The sequence below is a fragment of the Argopecten irradians genome, chromosome 7, assembly GCF_041381155.1.
Source record: "Argopecten irradians isolate NY chromosome 7, Ai_NY, whole genome shotgun sequence".
NCBI lineage: Eukaryota > Metazoa > Mollusca > Bivalvia > Pectinida > Pectinidae > Argopecten > Argopecten irradians.
The window spans coordinates 37964429-37986316 of record NC_091140.1 but is presented as its reverse complement, the minus strand read 5'-3'; the positions used below and the strand labels follow the sequence as shown (position 1 = coordinate 37986316).

General features: G+C 33.0%; 1 pseudogene; it reads left to right on the top strand.

The window, feature by feature from the left end:
* Positions 1 to 9630: 9630 nt before the first annotated feature.
* On the top strand, positions 9631 to 20152 carry LOC138328347 (heat shock 70 kDa protein 12A-like; annotated as a pseudogene).
* Positions 20153 to 21888: the final 1736 nt, after the last annotated feature.

The window sequence follows — 21888 nt, the reverse complement described above, 5'->3', positions numbered from 1 at the left end:
GGGACCCATGGATATTTCACTATTTTAACTAACAGAAGAAAAGTTTTTATTTTAGCATCAGTTGGTACAACATGTTCTACTCGTACATATACAACCACCAACCGATGGCTCGGGTTTAAGTTTTTGTGATCATAAAACTTCACACTTTGCTTTAAAATGTTCTATTCTAAAATTGTTTTATTACGTTTCTTACATGTATCACATCGAATATTGTTAATGGATTTACCTTATATTTGAACCAGTTATATTATATAATAAACTGTCAATACCAATATAATCTTCGATCACACTATACATCTAACGAGCCTTTGATTTATGATTATGCTTTGTCAATCTAATGATTCTCAATTACTCCAATATGGGTTATACACGACCATTTGTTTACTTAAAAATTGGAAGTGTATACGAAAAACACGTCTTTGATTGATAAATCAAAAAACTCCAAAGCGGAAGCATAGGAAAAGAACTTTTAATCTTAAAAAAAGTCAGTATTTGTAATTACATTAAAGTTAGTAGGTGGTATATTGTTTAATCTAGTATGAAAAATTGGTGTATTGACTCCAATGTTAATACGTTTGTTGTTTTGTGTTGTATTTCTTAACGTACAGTGTGGTTTTCCTTAATACCTCATTTAAAGTGAATCTGTCCACGGGACCAAGGGATGGACTAAAGTCAGGTACAAATTGGTGTGTGATATGGTTCACAAGGATATTTTCTCTTTAAATGTAAATGGATAAAAATAAATCTTTCTGGAACAAAAATATGCTATGACGTACAATGTAAGAAATTAACGTTAAATGTATGGAAATTCTTAAAAACGTCCTCCCTGGATTACTACTGTCAGTGAGTTTAAATTTAAACGCTGGCCTCACGCTTTCTAAATGATTTCCAAACTTCTTCTTTTACTCTTTTAATGGGTCTAGATCCTGGAATAACTAAGCAAGAAACCTGCTACCGTTCAGTATATAATATGTAGAGAACTTGTAGGAAGGCTTATGAACGCATATTGACTGGTTTTCTTTGACCGACTTTTACCTACTCTTAACATTTAATAACACAACAGTACTTATCATAGAGAATATGCTACAATAACGTGAGTACCTTTAAACTAATACGATAAAGGATATATCAAAGTGCGGTTAATTATTATATAAACTTCACATACTTTGATTAGAATTATCATGATTAGAATTTTTTTCCAAAATCTCCAATGATTTAATCTACGATATATTGTCGAAATACGACATTCTACTTTCATTCTAAAATTATTTTAAAACAATTGAATCATTTGATGTAACAGCCGGTCAATTGATTGAATCCCAGAGCAGCAACCAGCGGAAATGTTGTGAAGTTCAGAATATACACAAAATACAGTTCAACATAACACTTTTCATTTCATTGTGATTTGACAGTAACTCTCCAATATTTTATTTTCAATTTTCAATACTATTCAAATTGTTTAATTGAAGATTAAAAAACATAGAAAACATAGGCCAAAATCTGATGCCCAATAGCACTACTTGCGGAAGTCAGTGTTCCGGTGTATGTATTCTTGTGCGAAACCGACTGCGTTTGCACAAGAGCAAAACTATTTTCCGGTTGGTAAGGTGATAAAGTAAAAAAAAAAAAAAAAAAAAAAAAAAAAAAAACGGAAAATGTAAATATATTTCATGGATTGAATTTCAATCTATCGATTTGATAGGTATGCTGACAATGTGACAGTGCAGTTGCTATGGTACCTAACCCATATATGCATAAATTGACATACTGTAGGTTTTCCCCTCAATATTTCTTGTTTTTAAAATTTTAAACTTTATATCTAGAAACCATTGAGCGCATCATTGACCAAACGTTATAGTTCAATGAAAAATACTATATAGAGAGAGTACCTACAAATTCTGAATACAAGCATACTCGATATATAAGAGGTTACTTTCACTATCGTTAATAACCAACTTGATATGTCAGAGGTTACTTTCACTAACGTTATAACCAACTTGATATGTCAGGGGTTACTTCACTGTCGTTATTAACCAACTTGATATGTCAGGGTTACTTTCACTGTCGTTATAACCAACTTGATATGTCATGGGTTACTTTCACTATCGTTATAACCAACTTGATATGTCAGGGGTTACTTTCACTGTCGTTATAACCAACTTATTACTTTCTCTTAATAAAATTGAAGGCAGTGCAAGAAAAAAACAGGTCTGCAGGAAATTTTCTTTGAAGTTACCATTGGAGTATCGAGGATGGCATAAATATTAAGTTTGTTCAGATTGCAGTCTGAAGATTAGGGTATCCAAAATATGTCTCTCGCGACGCTTCGTGTCTGTCCAGTGTTCGGTATAATCAATTGTTATTTCTATAACCATGTGACCGTGTTTGTTTAATGTGTTTTGTTAACCCTCAGACTGCCTTGAAAATTTGGCCATCTACTTTAGTTAATAAATTAACATATAAAAAAACAATTGTTGAATTTTGGCGCTGACCTTTATACTCCACAATTGCTAACAGAATGCACTTCTGAGAATGCTTAAATAGCACCCGGCCACTACCAGGCTTGTGTATGCGCATGTTTCAGAAGAGTATGTTGGGAAATTTCTGAGCTCTGTAAAGATGTGATGAAATATTGGTGAAATTGGACAATTTTGTGCAAAACTCTGATTGTTTTACCTTAACATTCGTGTGGTGTTGTTTTGCACTTGATTAATGCTATAGAGATGTCATGCGGAAACGTCTCATGGTGGCAACCGCGCCGGAATTAGAAAAGGTTACAGTTAAAAGTCATAGATGAAAGTTCGAGTGAATGTAATTCAATGTAATCGAATAAACAATTTCTTAAGTCCAATTTGAACAAGTCCAACCAGTTAGTAACGTCTGTACGGGGCAGTATACTTATATATTCAGTCGGACGCGAGTGCTCGCGAGCCATGGACACACGATCGCCGATATACGGTCGCCCCACTCTCCAAGATAAGAATTCATGGTATCGCTCAATTCTTTTAAAATTCCAATACAGTTTGTGAGTACATACATTGACGATTGACGATACAAAAACTTCAACGATAACTCCATATAGAACCATAATAAGCCTCCTTGCATCCAAAGTTATCAGCCGTCTACCGAGTCTATACAAAGTGTGTGGCAAGTGAAACTAGAACTGTCGCCAGAGTGGACGATTAATATACCCGGCTGCCACAAATTTAGTAATAACTCCATTAATAAATGGATATTGCAGAACTCTATATAGCTTACCTCAACTCCCCCTAGAGGTCAGGCAACTAGTGTACCAAATTTTATCAAAATTTGTCAAGTAGTTTAGGAGGAGTACAGTTTGCCGGACAAATAGTTGTGTTATACAAACCACCCGGGGTAATTGTCAAGTTTCACTAAGTCAGAGAAATTGAGCATAGTATACTGTGAAGTTTAGTTTCATTATTTAAATGTCTTATATGTCAATAATATACATTTAACCAAATTAAAGGATCAACAAAGTCCCTTCAAGTTAATAAAATATTAGGTTAAGAAGGAGTTTTCATAAAACTCTATCTTTGAACCAGATAGCTCTTTTAAAAAAAATAAGAACCTCAATAAGAAGGATGGCATTGGCTTCATACTTTCTAATTAAGTTTTTCCGTTAATCTAAAAAAATCTTAGCAGCCACTACCGAGACCATACAAAAGCAAGACAACTGAAAATATTATAGAGTCATCCTAGGCAAATCCTTAACATCGTATGTCATCAAACAATCACCAGTCCTCATGGATGAACTGTGTGAGTTAAAACCTTACAACAACCATGGTAACTATGGACATTAGTGTACGGACAAATGAAAAACAGTGTAACGAACAAGTTAGCAAAACTGATAGACACTGAAATTGATTCAAAAACAAAGAAATCTTGCACTATTTGTATTTGTGCATGTTATTTGCCGCTTTATATGTCAATAAAATTGTAAGCAAACGCAAAAAAAATCAATATAGTGTGTTGTAATGTAATGCACACAACCAAAATGCGTGAATAATGTAATTTTTAACTATTAAACTATCTTCTTTTGAATTATATTGTCAATATAGATGCCAGAGCTTTACAGACAATCATCTCATAATCCATTCATTATGTAGATTGTCTGCATAGCTCTGTGATCTCTATACCATAATATAACAGAGGCCAGGGTCAGGGATAATGCAACTATTTATATATACTAAAATGTTAATTCGTTTCCATTCATTTAAAACTCGTTTTCTGTTTGTGAATAACTATTTGTTGGCGGGAGACGCTCAATTACATCAGTGTACATGTACCTTCACTTGATTGAATAGAAATCACCGTTATAACTTTCTACTGACATTTAAATAGAATAGGTTTGTAATATGGTTTGTGTATAGCCGATGTCTGTATGTATCGACACGTCTAATTATATTCTCTTGGTGATCTAAGTATTACGTTCACAAACTTCATATATTGTGTACCTAAACGAGACGGCTGTTAATTCTGAAAAATTGAAAACTAGTTTGATAATTTTGTTTACAAAGTTATAAGCCTACCTTTAATACTAACTGACCATCGCTTCCTTTAAATAATTTTAAATCATAAAAAATTAAATTCCAATAGCGCGTGGGTCGTCTTATGTTTCTCAGCTTCGTCCTAAACCACGCGTACAAAACAGCTAACTGAATTCTTCATTGTTAATATAGATTTGACGATGGGCATTTTGTATTTGTTTGGTGTTGTAACATTCATATTAGGCCATCAATGTATATACAGCCGTCAAAATTTCAAATGATTAATCTAATAGTATTATAAAATTCATAGGTAAAATTAAACCCGTTAACATTTTCTAGTAGTTGACGTTAAAATACTCTACCCCCACGACATACCGATCTAAACATTTCAGATGGCAGAAGTACAAGCAGATTTTAAATATATTTGCATTGTGGTAAAACATCTGCAGTATATTTCATGTTTGCACTGTAATTTAAAGCTTTCCCTATACTACACATTTATCGTTCTATAAACCTGTGGCGACATGTACATGTATAAGGAGATTCTCACAGAATTGCATACCTGCCGGCAAGAAGCAGCCGACACCCGCCTGAATCGGTGGGCCGACATTGTCATTTGTCGTGTAAATCGTTGAAAAGTAAGTATCTATTACTATTTCATTGAAATTAATACTAACAGAGATTTTACATTTAATAGTCTTACCGTAATTATTTCACCAAAAAATATACTTTTTAAAGAAAAGTTGTTATGCGTTGTTGCGTCCAGATTTGACATATGAGACATACATGTTAAACATGGTAAAGCTTTAGATCAGGGTATTGAATTACATACAAATCGTAAGCGTTTAATATACAAATACTTCGACACACTTTTTAAAACTCTATGAAAGCTATTTTAAAACATTTTTTTTTGCAAAAAGCTTGCTATCTACGTTCATTAGAAGTATAACCGATGATATATTATTTTCTATCATACCTGAGTTTAATACTGTTTTATTCAGATGCAATTACACTCAAGCCGCCGCCTGAAAATGTATTGAATGTGTTATCTATAGCAATACGATTTTGTTACGGTCACTGCGTCAACAGAATATATTTTTTTATATATACTTTTGTCATATTTGTTAGAATACCAATAAATGTCAAGAATGTACTTAAGTTTTCATGTTAAAATGCTTTAAACATTGATAGTTTATTAGCAAGCCTACACACTCAATATACGGTGCTGCAATTGAACAAAAACTAACTTCATTAATTGTTGGTATGTACCCAGGCTAACTGTCAGTCCTTACTGTTTGATATGTTATTTGTGAAGCTGCTTGTATAAATTCAGTAAAATATGAGAAAAAATGATATATTTATCTGGAGAAGAAAAAAAAAATTAAAAAAAAAACTCGTGTTAATTACAATGATGGAACCAAATAGATCATGCCATCGTGTTCAAATATGCCGGTGTACACCAACAGTTTTTTTTGGCAAAAATCGGACCAGCAAATAAGCGCATGGAAGCCTATAGTAGTATTAAATATGCAAAAGGGCAGCTATAAATGGGCGGATCACAAATAACGCATATTCTATAAGATACAAATGGTTCGAGACATCCAATAATGGTACTCTATGACAAGAAAGTACTCTTCCACCGAAAAAATAATAGTTCTACCGATCTTGTTTGGTACAAAAAAATGCAAAATTTCCGGAAATAGCCTCAAATTCCCACATTTTATACTATTATGTTTTCGCTTCTTAGACATTTTCATTAGTACCTTCATAGTGTATATAAGAGCAATGCACTTATATCAATTAAAATGTCTTCTTATATTCTATTTAGTGATTCCGCCATTTCTAGCAGCTATTTGCATTACAATAATAGGCTCCCGCGCTACTAGCTGGAATTTTGCCAAACAAACAGTTGGAGTATGGCAATAGTCACAACTCGCGAACACGATTCAGCAATGATTATTTTGGTGCCATCAATGCAATACCCACAGGCGAGTTTCAATGTCTTCTCCCACACTTTTTCAGCTTATTTTACTGAATTTTACAAGCAGAATTCACGAAATTACATTTCCACAGTAGATTGACAATTAGCCAGGGTACAACCAACAATTAATTTAGTGTTCAAGTGCATCACAGACAATGAGTTATAGGCGTACACTGGTTAAAGCCTTTACATAACCTTAATACATATTTCAACTTTACTACGAATTTCTATTCATTCCATTTATATAATTTTTGGATTGTAATTTTTCTAGGCCTATCTCAGCACAATGCTAGGAAATCCATTCTTGATGAAACAAAACATTTATCGGATATGCTTTCACAACAATAAGTATGCAAGTTTATCATGCTCTTTGCTTCTAAAATGAATTACTTAAAGCTCAGATTGAAAAAGCAAAATGAAAAATTGTTAAAACATGGAAGAAACAATGAAATGGAAAAAACAACTTCAAAATTTGAGGTTTTTTTTAGTTTTAGAGAGAGCTTAAACCGATCTTTGATGCCGTATGTATATTTCTATGTATATTCTCAATCTATACTGTTCATCATAAAGAGTATCTTTCGATCTTTCTCAGGGGCCGTGTGGCTCCACCTCTGGGTTTCGTAGAAAGAAATCACCATGTGGACAGATGCCAGGTATTCTGATCACTGGTCGATTGGTTTTTTTCTCCGGGTACACCGGCATTCCTCCATCAAAACAAGCCTGACACGTCCTTAAATGGACCCTGGCTCATAAAATAAGGATCTTTTTATTTTTTCTTTTTTCTTGTGTTGTCTTTCAAATTATTCTATTTCTCATATTTTCTTTTGGGGGTAAATGGTTGGAAATGGTATCTGTAGTTCGATAGATTTTTAATTGTGCTTTGTAGTGTGATGATCATGATGATAGTGATTGATGAGACTATAATGATAATATGAGTCGTTATATGACGATATCAACTCCTTATTTTGTTTTCTCATAACTACATCTTCTCAGCACCTCTGACAAAATCCCTCACATGATACCCAGTGCTTTCTCGCACCTCGGACAGGGAAATCTCACTGATACCCAGTGCTTTCTCGCACGCTCGGACAGGGAAATATCACATGATACCCAGTGCTATATTTTTCTATATCGTCCGAATCTGACAGGTAACTTGACGTGATTTTTGGCGGACATTTACCCTATTCAGAAGTCACAATCATAAATCCTTATGGATAAATTATGTAAGTTAAAACCTTACAACAACCATGGTAATTATGGACATTAGAGGAACGGACAATGAAAAACAGTGTATTGGCCAAGTAAGCAAAACCGATAGACACTGGAATTGATTCAAATATAAAGAAAATCTTGCACTATTTGTATTTGTGCATTTTATTGCCGCTTTATATTGTCAATTAATGGTAACCAAACGCAAAAAAAAAGTCAATATCCACTAATTGTTCCACTTTTGAAGTCAAAATTTGTCCTTGGATACCGATGAAACGATACCGGCAAACATTATAAACTCGCGTGATATCAGTATTGGGATCTCTCTATATGGTTTTGTTATCAGTATTCCCTATCGGGTCCAGGAGGCTGGGCCGTTTATATTTTGTATATATTTATGTGGTGTTTAGTAATCTGAATTGTGAATATAGTAGAACATATCCACCCGGAAAATCTACCCTCAGTACATTACACATCGAATATTGCACACGGAAACGTTTTACGCCAAAACGTCCATCGCGTAATGAGCGTCCATATTTACTGTATAACTATATATATACTTCCAGTACCATCATCAAAGATATATCAATATCTTGGTTGTCGTCGCGGTTTCCTCTAAGATTTTTGTGTTATATCTCGATACATTTAACAAATTATTCAAGTTAATCTTTAAAGATAAACCCAAAATCACCAATACCAATATACCATATAGCATGTACTCTTCGTCTTGCGACTATGTAATTGATCCGTTTCGAGTTTGACAGTCGCTCATATATAGGAAAATAAGTGGACAGTGTTTGTATAAACAAACTTTACAGATGATTTCATTAAGATAATTATAGAATGAATTCATATCTTTCGATTAGTTTTCATTGAGTTATCCACCGTCAAATATAAACAGTTCCATATTAAGGAGTTTATCGGTTTTTTCCACGTCTAATTTGAATAGTTGTAATGCACACCCCCTAAATGCGTGAATAATGTTATTTGCACTACTAAAACTATCTTCTGTTTGTAATATAATGTCACATATAAATTGCGTGGACAATCATCTCAAAATGCGCGCATTTTGAAGATTGTCTGCATAGCTCTGTCATCTATATACAACAATATATATATAGAGGCCTAGCGTCATGCAATTTGTTATGTATCCTAAAACTAAGTATGTTAAATCGTTTCCATTCATTTAAAAGCAGTTTCTTCCTGTTTCTGTAATATCTATTTATTGGCGGGGGAGACGCTCAATTACACCAGTTTACCTTTACTTGTTGAAATAAAAATCATCGTTATACCTTGTTACTGGCATTTAAATAGAATAGGTTTGTAATATTGTTTGTGTATAGCCGATGTCTGTATGTATCAACACGTCTAATTATTATTCTCCGGTGATCTAACTATTTACGTTCACAAACTTCAAATATTTGTACCTAAATGAGACGGCTTTTAATTTTGTAAAATGGAAACAAGTTTAAAAATTTTGTTTACAAAGTTATTAGCCTACCTTTAATAACTAATTGACTATCGCTTCCTTTAAATAATTTTAAATCATAAAATTTAAATGTTAATTACCATAGCGCGGGTCGCCCTTATGCTTAGTCCTAATTATCCTGCTATAGTAGAGTAACACTAAACCACGAGGCAAAACAGCTAACTAAATCTTGATTGTTAATATAGATTGATATTTTGAATCTTGTCTTTGTTTGGTGGTGTAACTTCTATCAGGGCGTTCAATTCATACGCATCCGTAAATGTTTTAAATAATTAATTTTAAATGAGTAGTATTATACAATTATACGGTATAAGTAAACCCCTTAACATTTTCTAAAAGTTGACGTTAAAATACTCTACCCACGACATACCAATTTAAACAATTCAGATGGAAGCAGCATAGCGGATTTTAAATATATGTGATATTTCATGTCTGCATTTAAATATTTTCTTATACTACGCTTTTATCGTTCTTTAAACATGTGGCAACATGTACATGTAAAACGAGATTCTCAGAATTACCTGCCCGCCGGTAAGAAGCGGCCGACACCCGACTGATCAGTGGCCGAAACTGTCATTTGTCGTGTGAATTGTTTAAAAGTAAGTAGATTTTACTATTTCATTGAAAGTAACACCAACAAAGATTTGATAGAGTTTTTTTACACTTATATCATGACGATTATATCCTTTTTATTTTATAAATTTAGGATATCCTCCGTTAATTGATAATTTTTAAGATATGTATGAACTACTTCGTAGTTGTTTTGATTGTGACCTTGATATCTTTCAATATGTATGACAACATTCCTAGGTTAAATACTGACTACGACAATCCATGTATCATTTTACATAAATAGTTAAACCGTTATTATTATTTGATGATAAATACATGATTTAGAAATGAAACAAACGTTGGTTTTATCCAAATTTGACATGTACAAGGAAGTAAAATAAATTACTGTATTACGTATATATAAACCGAAATCATTTCCACAAACCGTTAACATGTGTGTTTAGGATGACATCAATGAAATGGATTTGGTATTAATCATAATGTATATGTGTTTTATTGTTGAAAGAGGAATATGTCATAGGATTGCTGTAAAACAGCTTCCTTTCGATTTTAATTGCATTTGCGAATTTCGTGATGCATAGAAAATTGCGAATGTTTATCTCCGCAAATTAATATCATTATCTGTTAAATTGATATGAATTTTCATTTATCTTTTAATCTGCATATGGTAATCTTCGCGAATTTATGTATTCGAATTTGCGAGAATTTAGTAGCCACGAAAGAAAGTTTGTTTAACCTCCCCCGATCGCACGTATAAGCTGTCATTTATCAAGTTCTGACGTAACCTTGAACTTATTTATTAATCACAGGTACACGTCAGAACGTCAGAGACCAACACACTCATTATTGCGTTATATATATCTAAAACTGAAAGTAGGATTCATTATCAGAGATATATATATCTAAACCAAAAGTAGAAATCAAACATACTGGTTTAACTATTAAGAATGCAAACAACATAATTTGTATTAAGGTTTAAGACTGTTTAAATTAGTGATACCACTAATGCAGCATATAATGTATGTTTACATATATATTATATTAATTTATGAATATGAAGGATAGGGATTTTTTCTATCCGAGGTTCGAAATATTTTGTAAAAAAACCCGAGGTTTGCTTGCCAGAAGAATCTGGTAAAACAGCGCTCCTAGTGCATGCTATAAAGACTAGTAAATATATGGTATGGTTTGATACAAATATGTACCGAATGCCGTGGACATACTGAACTTAAATGTACAATGATTTGCATATTTTCAATCAACATTCTTCGAGTTAAACGTAATAACCCAAGTTAAGGCCTGATTCATAAACACTTTTTTTTTATCAAGTATACCTAAAACGTGATATACGTTGTATAGCCATACAAAATATCACCAATTTCAACAGGGTCTAAAACCTTAATGCAAATCTAGTTTTTGTATTCTTTATAGTATATTTAACCAGCCATAGTTTTTGAAGATAAAATTAAAATAGGGAAAACAATTTTTTTGATGACGCCAGTGACGTATTGGATGGGATAAACAAGTATGTGTAGGAGAAATATAATATAGGCCCTGTGTCTAATCGAACCCCCACCTTAATATCAATATTGAGATGTTCTAGATTATGTTATGTTTCATAATCTTTTAACATGAGTTTTATATAATTTTCAAGCATGGAAGGTATACTATTATTTTATGCTATTATGTTATATGGCTTGGGTTATCATATGATGGTAATCGTTAATGGGGCAATTGACTATGACGTCATCTTTACATTTTTTTTACTATTTTTTTTTTGGGGGGGGGGAGGGGGGGTTACGATACATATATGTACACATAGATTATATAACTGTAATGTATTCCTTTGTTAAGAATTATTAATACAGGTAGTGTTCGTTTGTACATGTGGATCGGGTATACTATATCGATTATCATCTATAAATTGATTTGATATTTGAGAAAACTGTTGTGGAGTTATAACTTTCCTATCCCAATTAGTTGCATAAAGAAAACGAAACGCTCGAGTTAGTATCGGTATCACATTCCTAATGGAACGTTTTAAACGTATTACTAAATAGTGTAAGAAAAAGGATTTAATTCATGCTGTATGTAAATCAGTTGCCTTTATTGATTGATTGAGTCATTCATTCATTGACTGATTCAATCATTCCCCGACAAATAAAGAGTTTAATCAACAGACATTTATATATGTGTAATCAATAATACGTACAAAATAATAGCAAATAAGGCGAAAATACACATTGTAAGAAAATAATAAAAAAAAGATAACCAAAGGAATGTTGACAAGAAACGATAGAAGAAAGGATAACCACCACCCCTACATATGACTGTGTCCCTTTAGAAGAAAGGAGATATAGACATCCACCCTTACATATGAAGTGGTATATGTATAAATTATGGTTTAAATTAGATATGTCAGTCTCTCACTTGTACATATATGAAGGTAATGAAAAGAGACAGTTTTCTTGCATTACTACTCCAATGTAATTTAATGTCAAAAGCAAATGTCAATGGTACAACTTATGTTTTGTTGTTTTTGGATCCGTTGTATTTTTCTAAACGATTGGTTTGCTGTTATCTATATGTGTGTATTTTTTCTCATGTTTACATATATGATATCTAAATGCTTTGTGTATGTCGGATTTATATTTGATCAGAAACAATAATATTGTATGTTTAATTATTTGATAATATTTGTTTTTTGGTGTGTTTTGATATTATGAAATTTTTTAGCTGTATTATAAATTTCGTAGGTAGTATTACACCCTGTTTTTAACATTTTCTATACATCTGTGCGATTATAAAATGTATTTAGTTTATATACTAACATATCGATTTAAACAATACAGTTTGTTGTAATACACCGTCATTTAAAACATATGTGTATTGTGCTTAATGGTCTGTAGTGTTCCTCACGAAGTGCGCAAAATTGGGCAACATGTGTAACGCAATTATCAGAATCACACACCCAGCCGGTACGAAGCAGCCACACACCCGGCTCCTCGGTGACCGACAGTGTCATTTGTCATGTTTATCGGTGTGTTATAGTAAATATTTTTGCATTGAGATTTGATTGAAATTGCTAACATTTTTAATTGTGACTATAATATCAATTTAGTTAAAAACCTTTATGGACATAAGTCCTCGTTATTTCAATATATTTAAGACGTATAATAACCGCGTAGATTGTGACCTTGATTTTTCTTTCGATATTTATATTAACACCCTAAATTAAATGCTAACTACAACAATTGACTATCGTTTTACATAAATAAATAAACCGTTATGATTCTTCCATGACAAATACACGATTTAATTATCCAGAATTGAGATTTGGGTTGCAGAAAGTAAGTAATATAGATCACTGTATTACGTATATACAAACCGAAAGCGTTTAATAATCAAATTCTTCAATATACTTTGTGCTGCTTTAAAATAATGTTGCAATATTTGTATTAACCGTGATATATAAACCCCATGCTGTCAGGTTTACACATCGAAAAACTTGTGAGCGTGTGCTATATTTATATATACCGATACTTAGATTTCAAATTTATATTGTTTAATAATCTGTAATTTGTTCCAATTTTACATTTTGAATTTTTACACTGCTAATGTTCTATTATGTGGACCGTGTTCCATAATATTCCTACGCATTATCCGCACCTGGGGTATATTCCCGTGGGGAAGCAAAAATCAGGCATTTTTCTATTATTTTGTAAATTAAATTATCGATAGCCAGTACCGGCAGATTGTCCCGGTGTTATACTTCGATGACAATTTCCAGGAATTATTGATATCAGGAACTGTATTACTATTCATATCTAGCATAAATATGCTATTTTTGAGTGAAATATAATCATATCGACATTGAAAGTTTTTACAAGTACATCATTTTTCAAGTTTTATCCAGTCAATCGTGTATTTTTTGAAACTGTGAAAAACCAACAAATATTATAGGAACATATATATTTTTAATATTATTTATTTTTCACAGAGTAGCTGTAAAAAATTGGTTATCGGTATTGTGCTGACACAATCAATTGCATAAAAAGCCTGACAGAAATAATGAAGTCAATCACACTTGAAATAAGTATGTGTTAAATGTACAAAAAAATCAATGTATTTGATACCTAGTTACACACATGCGTACAATACGATTCTATAACCATTTTGAATGGGTTTTGATAGATTTTTTTTATTTATACGTTTCAATATGACTGTATTGTATCACATAGATAATTCTAGATACGTTTGTAATCGGGGCATTGCATTGGGAGAAGGGAGGGGCAGGAACTAGTTACCTGGTTATTTTCTCGGGATTTATATTTTCATGATTTCATTGCACATTGCTTTGATCCCCAAATATAGAAGAAGTGGTAGGGCGGTTAAATCAACAAATAAATGCAAATTAATTTCCGAAACAAAAAGATAAAAATAAACACAAATAAAAACATATCAGACTGCAAGCTCATCACACAACTTCGTACTGTTTTAAGGAGTAATAGGTTTGTAAAAAAACATTTACGACGAGAATGTATTATGACAACATGCAGAATCACTCTTTTACTCAAAAGTATCATTTTACTAATATGGTGATACATACCGATACCCAGTATGTAATTCTTGTATTACTTATCATTACATTAATGAAATATACATATATGTTTAATTCAATTATTCCAAACCCCGTTGACGTTTTTTTATAGAGTGATTTTTAAGCAAAACAACTGTTTTAAAATGAAATCATCTTTTTCTCACTTGAAGTCTAGCCACCTCTCACTATGGGAGGACAAAAGCAATAGCTTACGTGAGAGACACATCTCATCAGCCATATATTTTGTCCGGAATCCTCCTGTAGTTGAGAGGTACTATATATCTATAGATGTGTATAGGGATTATATAAAAATTATATATAAATATATATATATTTAAAAAACAGGAAGGTTAAAATAGTATGTAAAGTAGATAAGGCTGAGTGAAAAAGTAAGGATGATTGGGTGTTGAATGAATCAATCCAGTGTGAGGACACTAGATGTTATGGAATATTATGTTTTATGTTTTTTAATAAAATTTGATTTGAAAAAAAAATCTGCACCATAAAAAAAGCAATATAGTTTAATGCTTTAATATTTACATTTCGTGCCATTTATACTTTATAAACTAACCAAGCTAAAGTGAAGTCTATGTAATTTGTAATCAAATGCATGTACATAAGGAGAAGGGATGGGCAGAAATTAATTAGGTCGAATCAACAGGCAATATTTCTTCGCGTTCATTTCACTTAAAACTGGGGTTCAAAGTATATTTTTATGCGAAATTCATGTGAAATTCACGCGAAAATGTAAATTCAAATAATTACCGAAATAAAACATAAAAAGAAAACAGAATTAGAAAACATACGAGACTGCAAGCTCGTAACACTACTTTTTAAATATTTTGAGGGAGCAATAAATATTTACGAAGAAAATATTCCATATCAACATGCAAAATCAATCTTTTCTTCAAAAATATCAATTTACTAATATGGTGTTGTATATCGGTTTGTATTACTTATCAAACGTTGATGAAACATTAAACATAGTACAATGCAAATCAATTATTTCAAACGCAGTGTAATGTATCTATAAAAAAAATTCTCGTTGATGATGTATTTTTTGGTAGTTTTGGTTGATGATTAATTACGATGAAGACGTTGTCTTCTTTCCATGGTTTTTTATTTGTTTCCATATGCATGATTAGTATAGTGGATAACGGACCGTATAGTCCTATACATCCTGACGGGAATTACAATCATAACTTCTCTGTCTACTAAAATACATGTTCATACAAATAACTTCCATGCTTCCTAGAGTTGGTATATTCAGACGTGTCGTGGTGGGAAGTGTATCATGTCTGCAATGTCTGTAATGTATGTTGCGTATGTAGTGCGTTTTAAAGAATATCCCTAGTCTCTTATATATTCGATACCAGGAAGCAGGAATGGCGTAAAGATCACGATTCCCTAAAATGATGTCAGGCAATGATTGAATAACAACTTCCTAGATATGAAATAACTTCCTATATGGACTTAATTCTTAGACGATGTTCCTGAACCAACTGCCTGAAGACATATTCACATTGGTCAACCATATTATCAATTTATATATATTATACATAGCTTACTTTAACTTAAATCTTTAAATTAAATTTCCATATCAAGGCATCGTTATATTACAGCAGTCGATGTTTGTTTCAGAAACGTGAGTATGGCTTCCTCAGAAAACCATCTACTAGTTGCTGCTATTGACTTCGGGACCACGTACTCCGGGTACGCCTTCTCCTTCCGGCATGAATATGAACTTAATCCATTAAAAGTTTCGTCACACAGCTGGGCAGCGGGAGCAGCTCTGATGTCATTGAAGACTTCCACATGCGTCCTCTTTAAACCCAATGGGGTCTTCCACTCTTTTGGATTCGAGGCTGAAGACAAGTATGCTGATCTGGCTCCTAGACGAAGAACAAGAGGGATGGCGATATTTTCGACGATTCAAAATAAACTTTATGAAAATAGAGTACGTATTAAATTAATGCTTTGGTTTAATTATTTTGATGTCACATTAACAGTCAGTGTCATTTTATTTAAGGACTTAGCAGATTTACATTGTGATGGAGAGCCGAAGTACCGACGATCATGTGAATATGGCTACTAGGCCACATATGAGATTCATATATGTGGTCAAGTGGGAAATGACTTTTGGTAATATGTCGGGACAATTCTAATATGTGACCAAGTAGGAAATGTCGTGTGGTAATATGTCGGGACAAATTCTAATATGTGACCAAGTAGGAGATGTCGGGGACATACTAACCTTAACCTAAATGAATGTCCTGCTTCACCCACTTGTTTACGTGTATTTTGGTTTAAATATTTAACTGCAGTTATATTTTTCTAGTGCTTAAATCGAGACTTTACCTTGGAAGATGATCAGGGCCAATCAATGCAGGCTATCAAGGTGTTCACAGCAGCTATCAAATATCTCAAGGACCATATGATGGAGACTTGCAATAACCAGATGACAGGCATACAGTCCTCCGATATCCTCTGGGTCCTCACTGTCCCGGCAATCTGGTCTGATGCCTCAAAACAGTTCATGCGGGAGGCGGCTGTGGCAGTAAGTATTTCATGTGAAAACCCATGAACGTAGGAACAACTGAAAATTATATATTATGATGAGTCCTTAAAGTAATTGAAATTATTATATAATTATGATTAGAAAGTATTCTAATATTTTTGACGACGGGAATACGTGTAATGAATGTTATAGAAAACATACATTTGTGTCAAATAAATTTGTGAATACCGATGCCTAACTCACTTACATCTTTAGTTAATACTAGCTATATCATTCTTATTTTAAGGCAGGTATTGATGGAAATCGCCTAAAGATCGCTTTAGAACCAGAAGCTGCATCTCTTTACTGCAAATACCTTCCTGTGGAACGAAAAGGAGGAGAGGGCGGAATGAAGGGCTTTACTTCCGGGTCCAAGTACGTTGTTCTGGACGCTGGAGGTAGGTATAATGTGATGACCGGTCCATGAAATATGACTGTATATTAATTCATGACACGCGAATGAAGTTTCTTCTCTAACCTGCCATCTGTTATTTGCCAATGTTGGTAATTTCTATAACGCCAAGAAGTAAAACACATAATATGTTTTAATTGACGTTTATATGACGTGTATATTCAACCAAAAGTTGCCAATAGCATTTAAAATTGAATCAACAACTTTATACCAACAACGGATAAGAATACATTAACCGGTACCCCGTAGATTTTGTTTCGAGTGGTTCGTAATATTATAAACTGAGAACGATAAACAAATGACACGGTTATACTTTTATTAAGAATATGATTCTTGAACTATGTAAAGCATTGAAATTGGATAGATATATCAGTTACCTATTGTACTGGTCTATGTTTTAGTATCATCAGTGGTCGCAATTTGTATTTAGACACTTGAATCTAAACTATGCCATTTTTGTTTTATCTTTTTTGAAAGTGCTATGGTAGCGTTTAGTACACATTATGATATGTTTAATTAAATACAAATTCACAACTCGATACTTTCTATACTCTTTTTAACAAAAAGAATTATTTTAGGTGGTACGATAGACATCATGATACATCAGGTACAGCGGGATGGATCACTAAAGGAAATCCACAAGGCCAATGGTAGAGACTGGGGAGGTACCAAGGTGGACAACTCCTTCCAACTTCTCTTATCAGGAATCATTGGCAATGGCGCATTTCACAGATTCATGGAAAACAACAAAGCAGACATGGTTGATTTCCTGCGCGATTTCGAAGTAAAGAAACGCACAATAAAACCGAATGCTTCATCCGAGGACAAAACTACATTCAAGGTTCCATCTTCAATGACTGATGCTTGTAAAGAAGAAAATGGTCAGGATATCGCTACGATTGTGAAATCGAAACCACAATTCAAAGATAATATGTCTCTCGTCGGTGACAAATTTAGAGTAAGCGGGGACAGGGCAAAGGAATTGTTCAAGGATCCGACAAGGCATACCGTAGACCATTTGAAGAAGCTTTTAAGAAATCCGTCAGCTAGGGGGGTATCAAGCATACTGATGGTCGGAGGATTTTCGGAGTGTCTCGTTCTTCAGGAGGAAATCAAAAGAAACTTCCCAAGTCTCCGAATGATTGTTCCGCAAGATGCAGGGCTGGCAGTTCTCAAGGGAGCTGTTATCTTCGGGCACGAACCAAGGGCGATCAAGTCGAGAGTTTGTAAGTACACTTACGGGGTACAAGTGAGTGATGATTTTGACGAGGCCTTGCATGACATTTCTAAGCGTGTTGTTGTATCAGACGGAAGTGTAAAATGTAAGGATTTATTCAGCGTACATATACGGGAGGGAGATTCTGTTACCATTGGTGAACCACAGGTTAAAAAGTCGTATAGGCCCATAAATACCGATCAAACTGGTATAGATTTCAATGTGTACATCTCTAAAAAGAGGAACCCGATGTATGTGACAGATCCAGAATGTACAAAGATAGGACAGTTCAGGATCGAAATGCCAGATACATCTAAAGGTCGAGACAGGTCTGTCTGGGTACAGATGACCTTCAGTAAGACAGAGCTCGAAATCGAAGCTACAAACGAAAATACTGGGGAGTCGGTTACCGTGGCGTTCGATTTTTTGTAGCGACATCAGTGTAGAACACTACAAACGGACATTTGAAGCGGTAACAAATATAAACGCTTTTTGCACCAGACATTTTATGTTAAGACTGTTTTTTTTGTATGTTGCTAATACAATATAGCACATCTAACTAACATTCCATGAATACCCCCATCCGTCGAATTGATCGCATGGTCCAAACTATGCCCTATATATTTAAAATGACGAACCTCCGGATAGCTCAAACCGCTTTTACCGAATGACCCTTTTCCCTCGAAAAGATTTGTGTACCCTTTCTATCAAGGACATAAGTGTAGTATGTTAAAATAGATAATAATAATTATAAATAATAGTTAAAATGCTGTAAAACGCAGAAATTCAAATGTTATTGACATGTATGTTTGTCTTTATTGAGATGACTGTCATTGACATGTATGTTTGTCATTGCTGAGACAAATGTCATTGACATGTATGTTTGTCTTTGTTGAGATGACTGTCATTGACATGTATGTTTGTCATTGTTGAGATAACTGTAATATGACCAACCTCTGATGACTTGAATACCATGAGTTCATCCAAAATCGGGTCCCCAGCTGTTGTTTGAGTTAAATAGGTAATTTGGACTTCAATTGTGTTTAAAATCTGACAATAAAATGTTCTAAAATGAAACAAAAAACTACAATCAATACTAAAATATAATGTCACGATCAATATAATACATAAAGATAACATCATAGTTTTTCAACGATTACGGTTTTATGGTGATACTGTAAGTATTAAACTTTTTACTAATACATACATAATGTATATTCTGTTCCCTTTTTTATTAACCTTTTGAAAAAAATATTGTATTATTATCAACTTGTTTTTCCCAAATTGTTTGTCTAATATCGTTGTATCTAATTATTACTTCCATTACATAAAATGTTGATGGAATACCTAATTTAGAAAAAAAATCTACGTTATTTTTAAATAACAGTCATGTCAATATATCACCGATCACCTGCTATATACGGACTTGCAAGTTTTGCTATATTTTTGTTTAGTTTTGTTCACTTAATATTTTTGTCATTAATGATTCAATTCTGAGTTCTTATATCAACTTATTTAGTGGACTAGAAATGAAAAGAAAACATGATTTATAAATCTTTTAATAATAGTATATTCATGTGAATACTAAGTAATGGTTTTTTCTATTGTGAAAACTGTATATGATCACTGTTAATTGATGTTGTTTTAATTTGTATACTTAAGTCTATTTTATTTACTTGATAAAATATTTCACAATCTTTGTGACAGTTTTATTTCTTATTTAAAAAAAAATGATTTTACGGAACGAATATTTGGTGAAATGGAATACTTCAAGACTATTTTTTTTTCTTGAAAATAAATGATGAAACACCATTACGGTTTGTGATTAAGATAACATTTGGAATTAAAACTTCACACTATTTGGAAAAATTGCAAACCGAAAAGCATAGTAAATACATTGTGAAACTCGAGACAAACATCACGACAGATATGATATTCTACCCTCATTCAAAAATTATCTAAATAATAGAATGACATGCCGTCAGTTGGAAAAAATCCAATCGATTAGTCACTTCCCTTTAGCCAATGACAAAACTACTACTTCATAAATAATTTTGTATATGGTTTTTTGCCCTTTTTGCACCCTTCGCTCTCTCCTAACCCCTTAGACCTATTATTTATAGATTAAAATGACATCCACTATTAATATTCCGTTTTATACTTCTCTCGGACTGGAGCAACGCTCGCTTAACCGCACATAGTAAAGCTCTCTATCCATTGCACTGTTAACTACCATGGGAAATATCATTGAGTCATTGCAAAATAGGTTCATTTTAAAAAAAAAAAAAATTTGACTTAATTAAGAAATTTATTCATCTTAAACTATATGAAATTATTACACATTTACAATAAATTCTCTACATAGAGTTGTTTAATTTACAATTCAAGCCAATAAACAATCCAGGGAAACATTTCACATATGGCACGTGAATCGTATTGATGGATAAAGCCATCGTATTGACGGATAAAGCACAAGTTTATCCGATGTACCGTTGAAAATGGACCCCCGATTAAAAATTACCCCAAAAACCGTTGAAAACTTAACTTTAAGTGCACTTTTCACAACGACCCGTTGAAAATGGACACCGTTGAAAGGTGATCCCAAAAGAACTCGTTCCTTTTTTATTACGTAACCCAACTTTCCCGATGACTGGCCTCAGTCGACTCGATCTATATATCTTAATTTGGAAGAATTAGTGCTAAAATTTAAGGTCAATATTTTCATTATAGCCCAAGATTTTTTTGTACATTTTTATCTATTTTTTAAAAGATATTATGAAGCAAATAAGTGCAGAAATTCAGAAAAAGTTGTCGGACAAATGCATTAGTTAGTTTGGTTTGGTTTATTTTTGTTTTATGTCCTATTAACAGTCTGGGTCATTTCAAGACGTGCCAGGTCTAGGAGTTAGTAGAAAGTCAGAGAACCTACAGAAAAACCACACCACACCAAACGCCACACACCACACAACACTAAAACACACAACACACAACAACACAACACAACAACACCATACGACAACACAATGCATCAACACACAACAAAACCACACAACAACATCACAAACAACAACAAAAAAAAAACACAACAACACACAATAACACACAACGACACAACAAAACATCACACAGCAACATACAAAACAACCACAAAACAACAACACCACACTACACAACATAACATCATACAAAACAACAACAAACAACACCATAACACAACACAATATTACACCATACAACTCAACATCACACAACACAACAAAAACATCACAAAATAGCACAACATCACACAACAACATACAACATACCATTACACAACAATAACACAACACCATACAATACAACA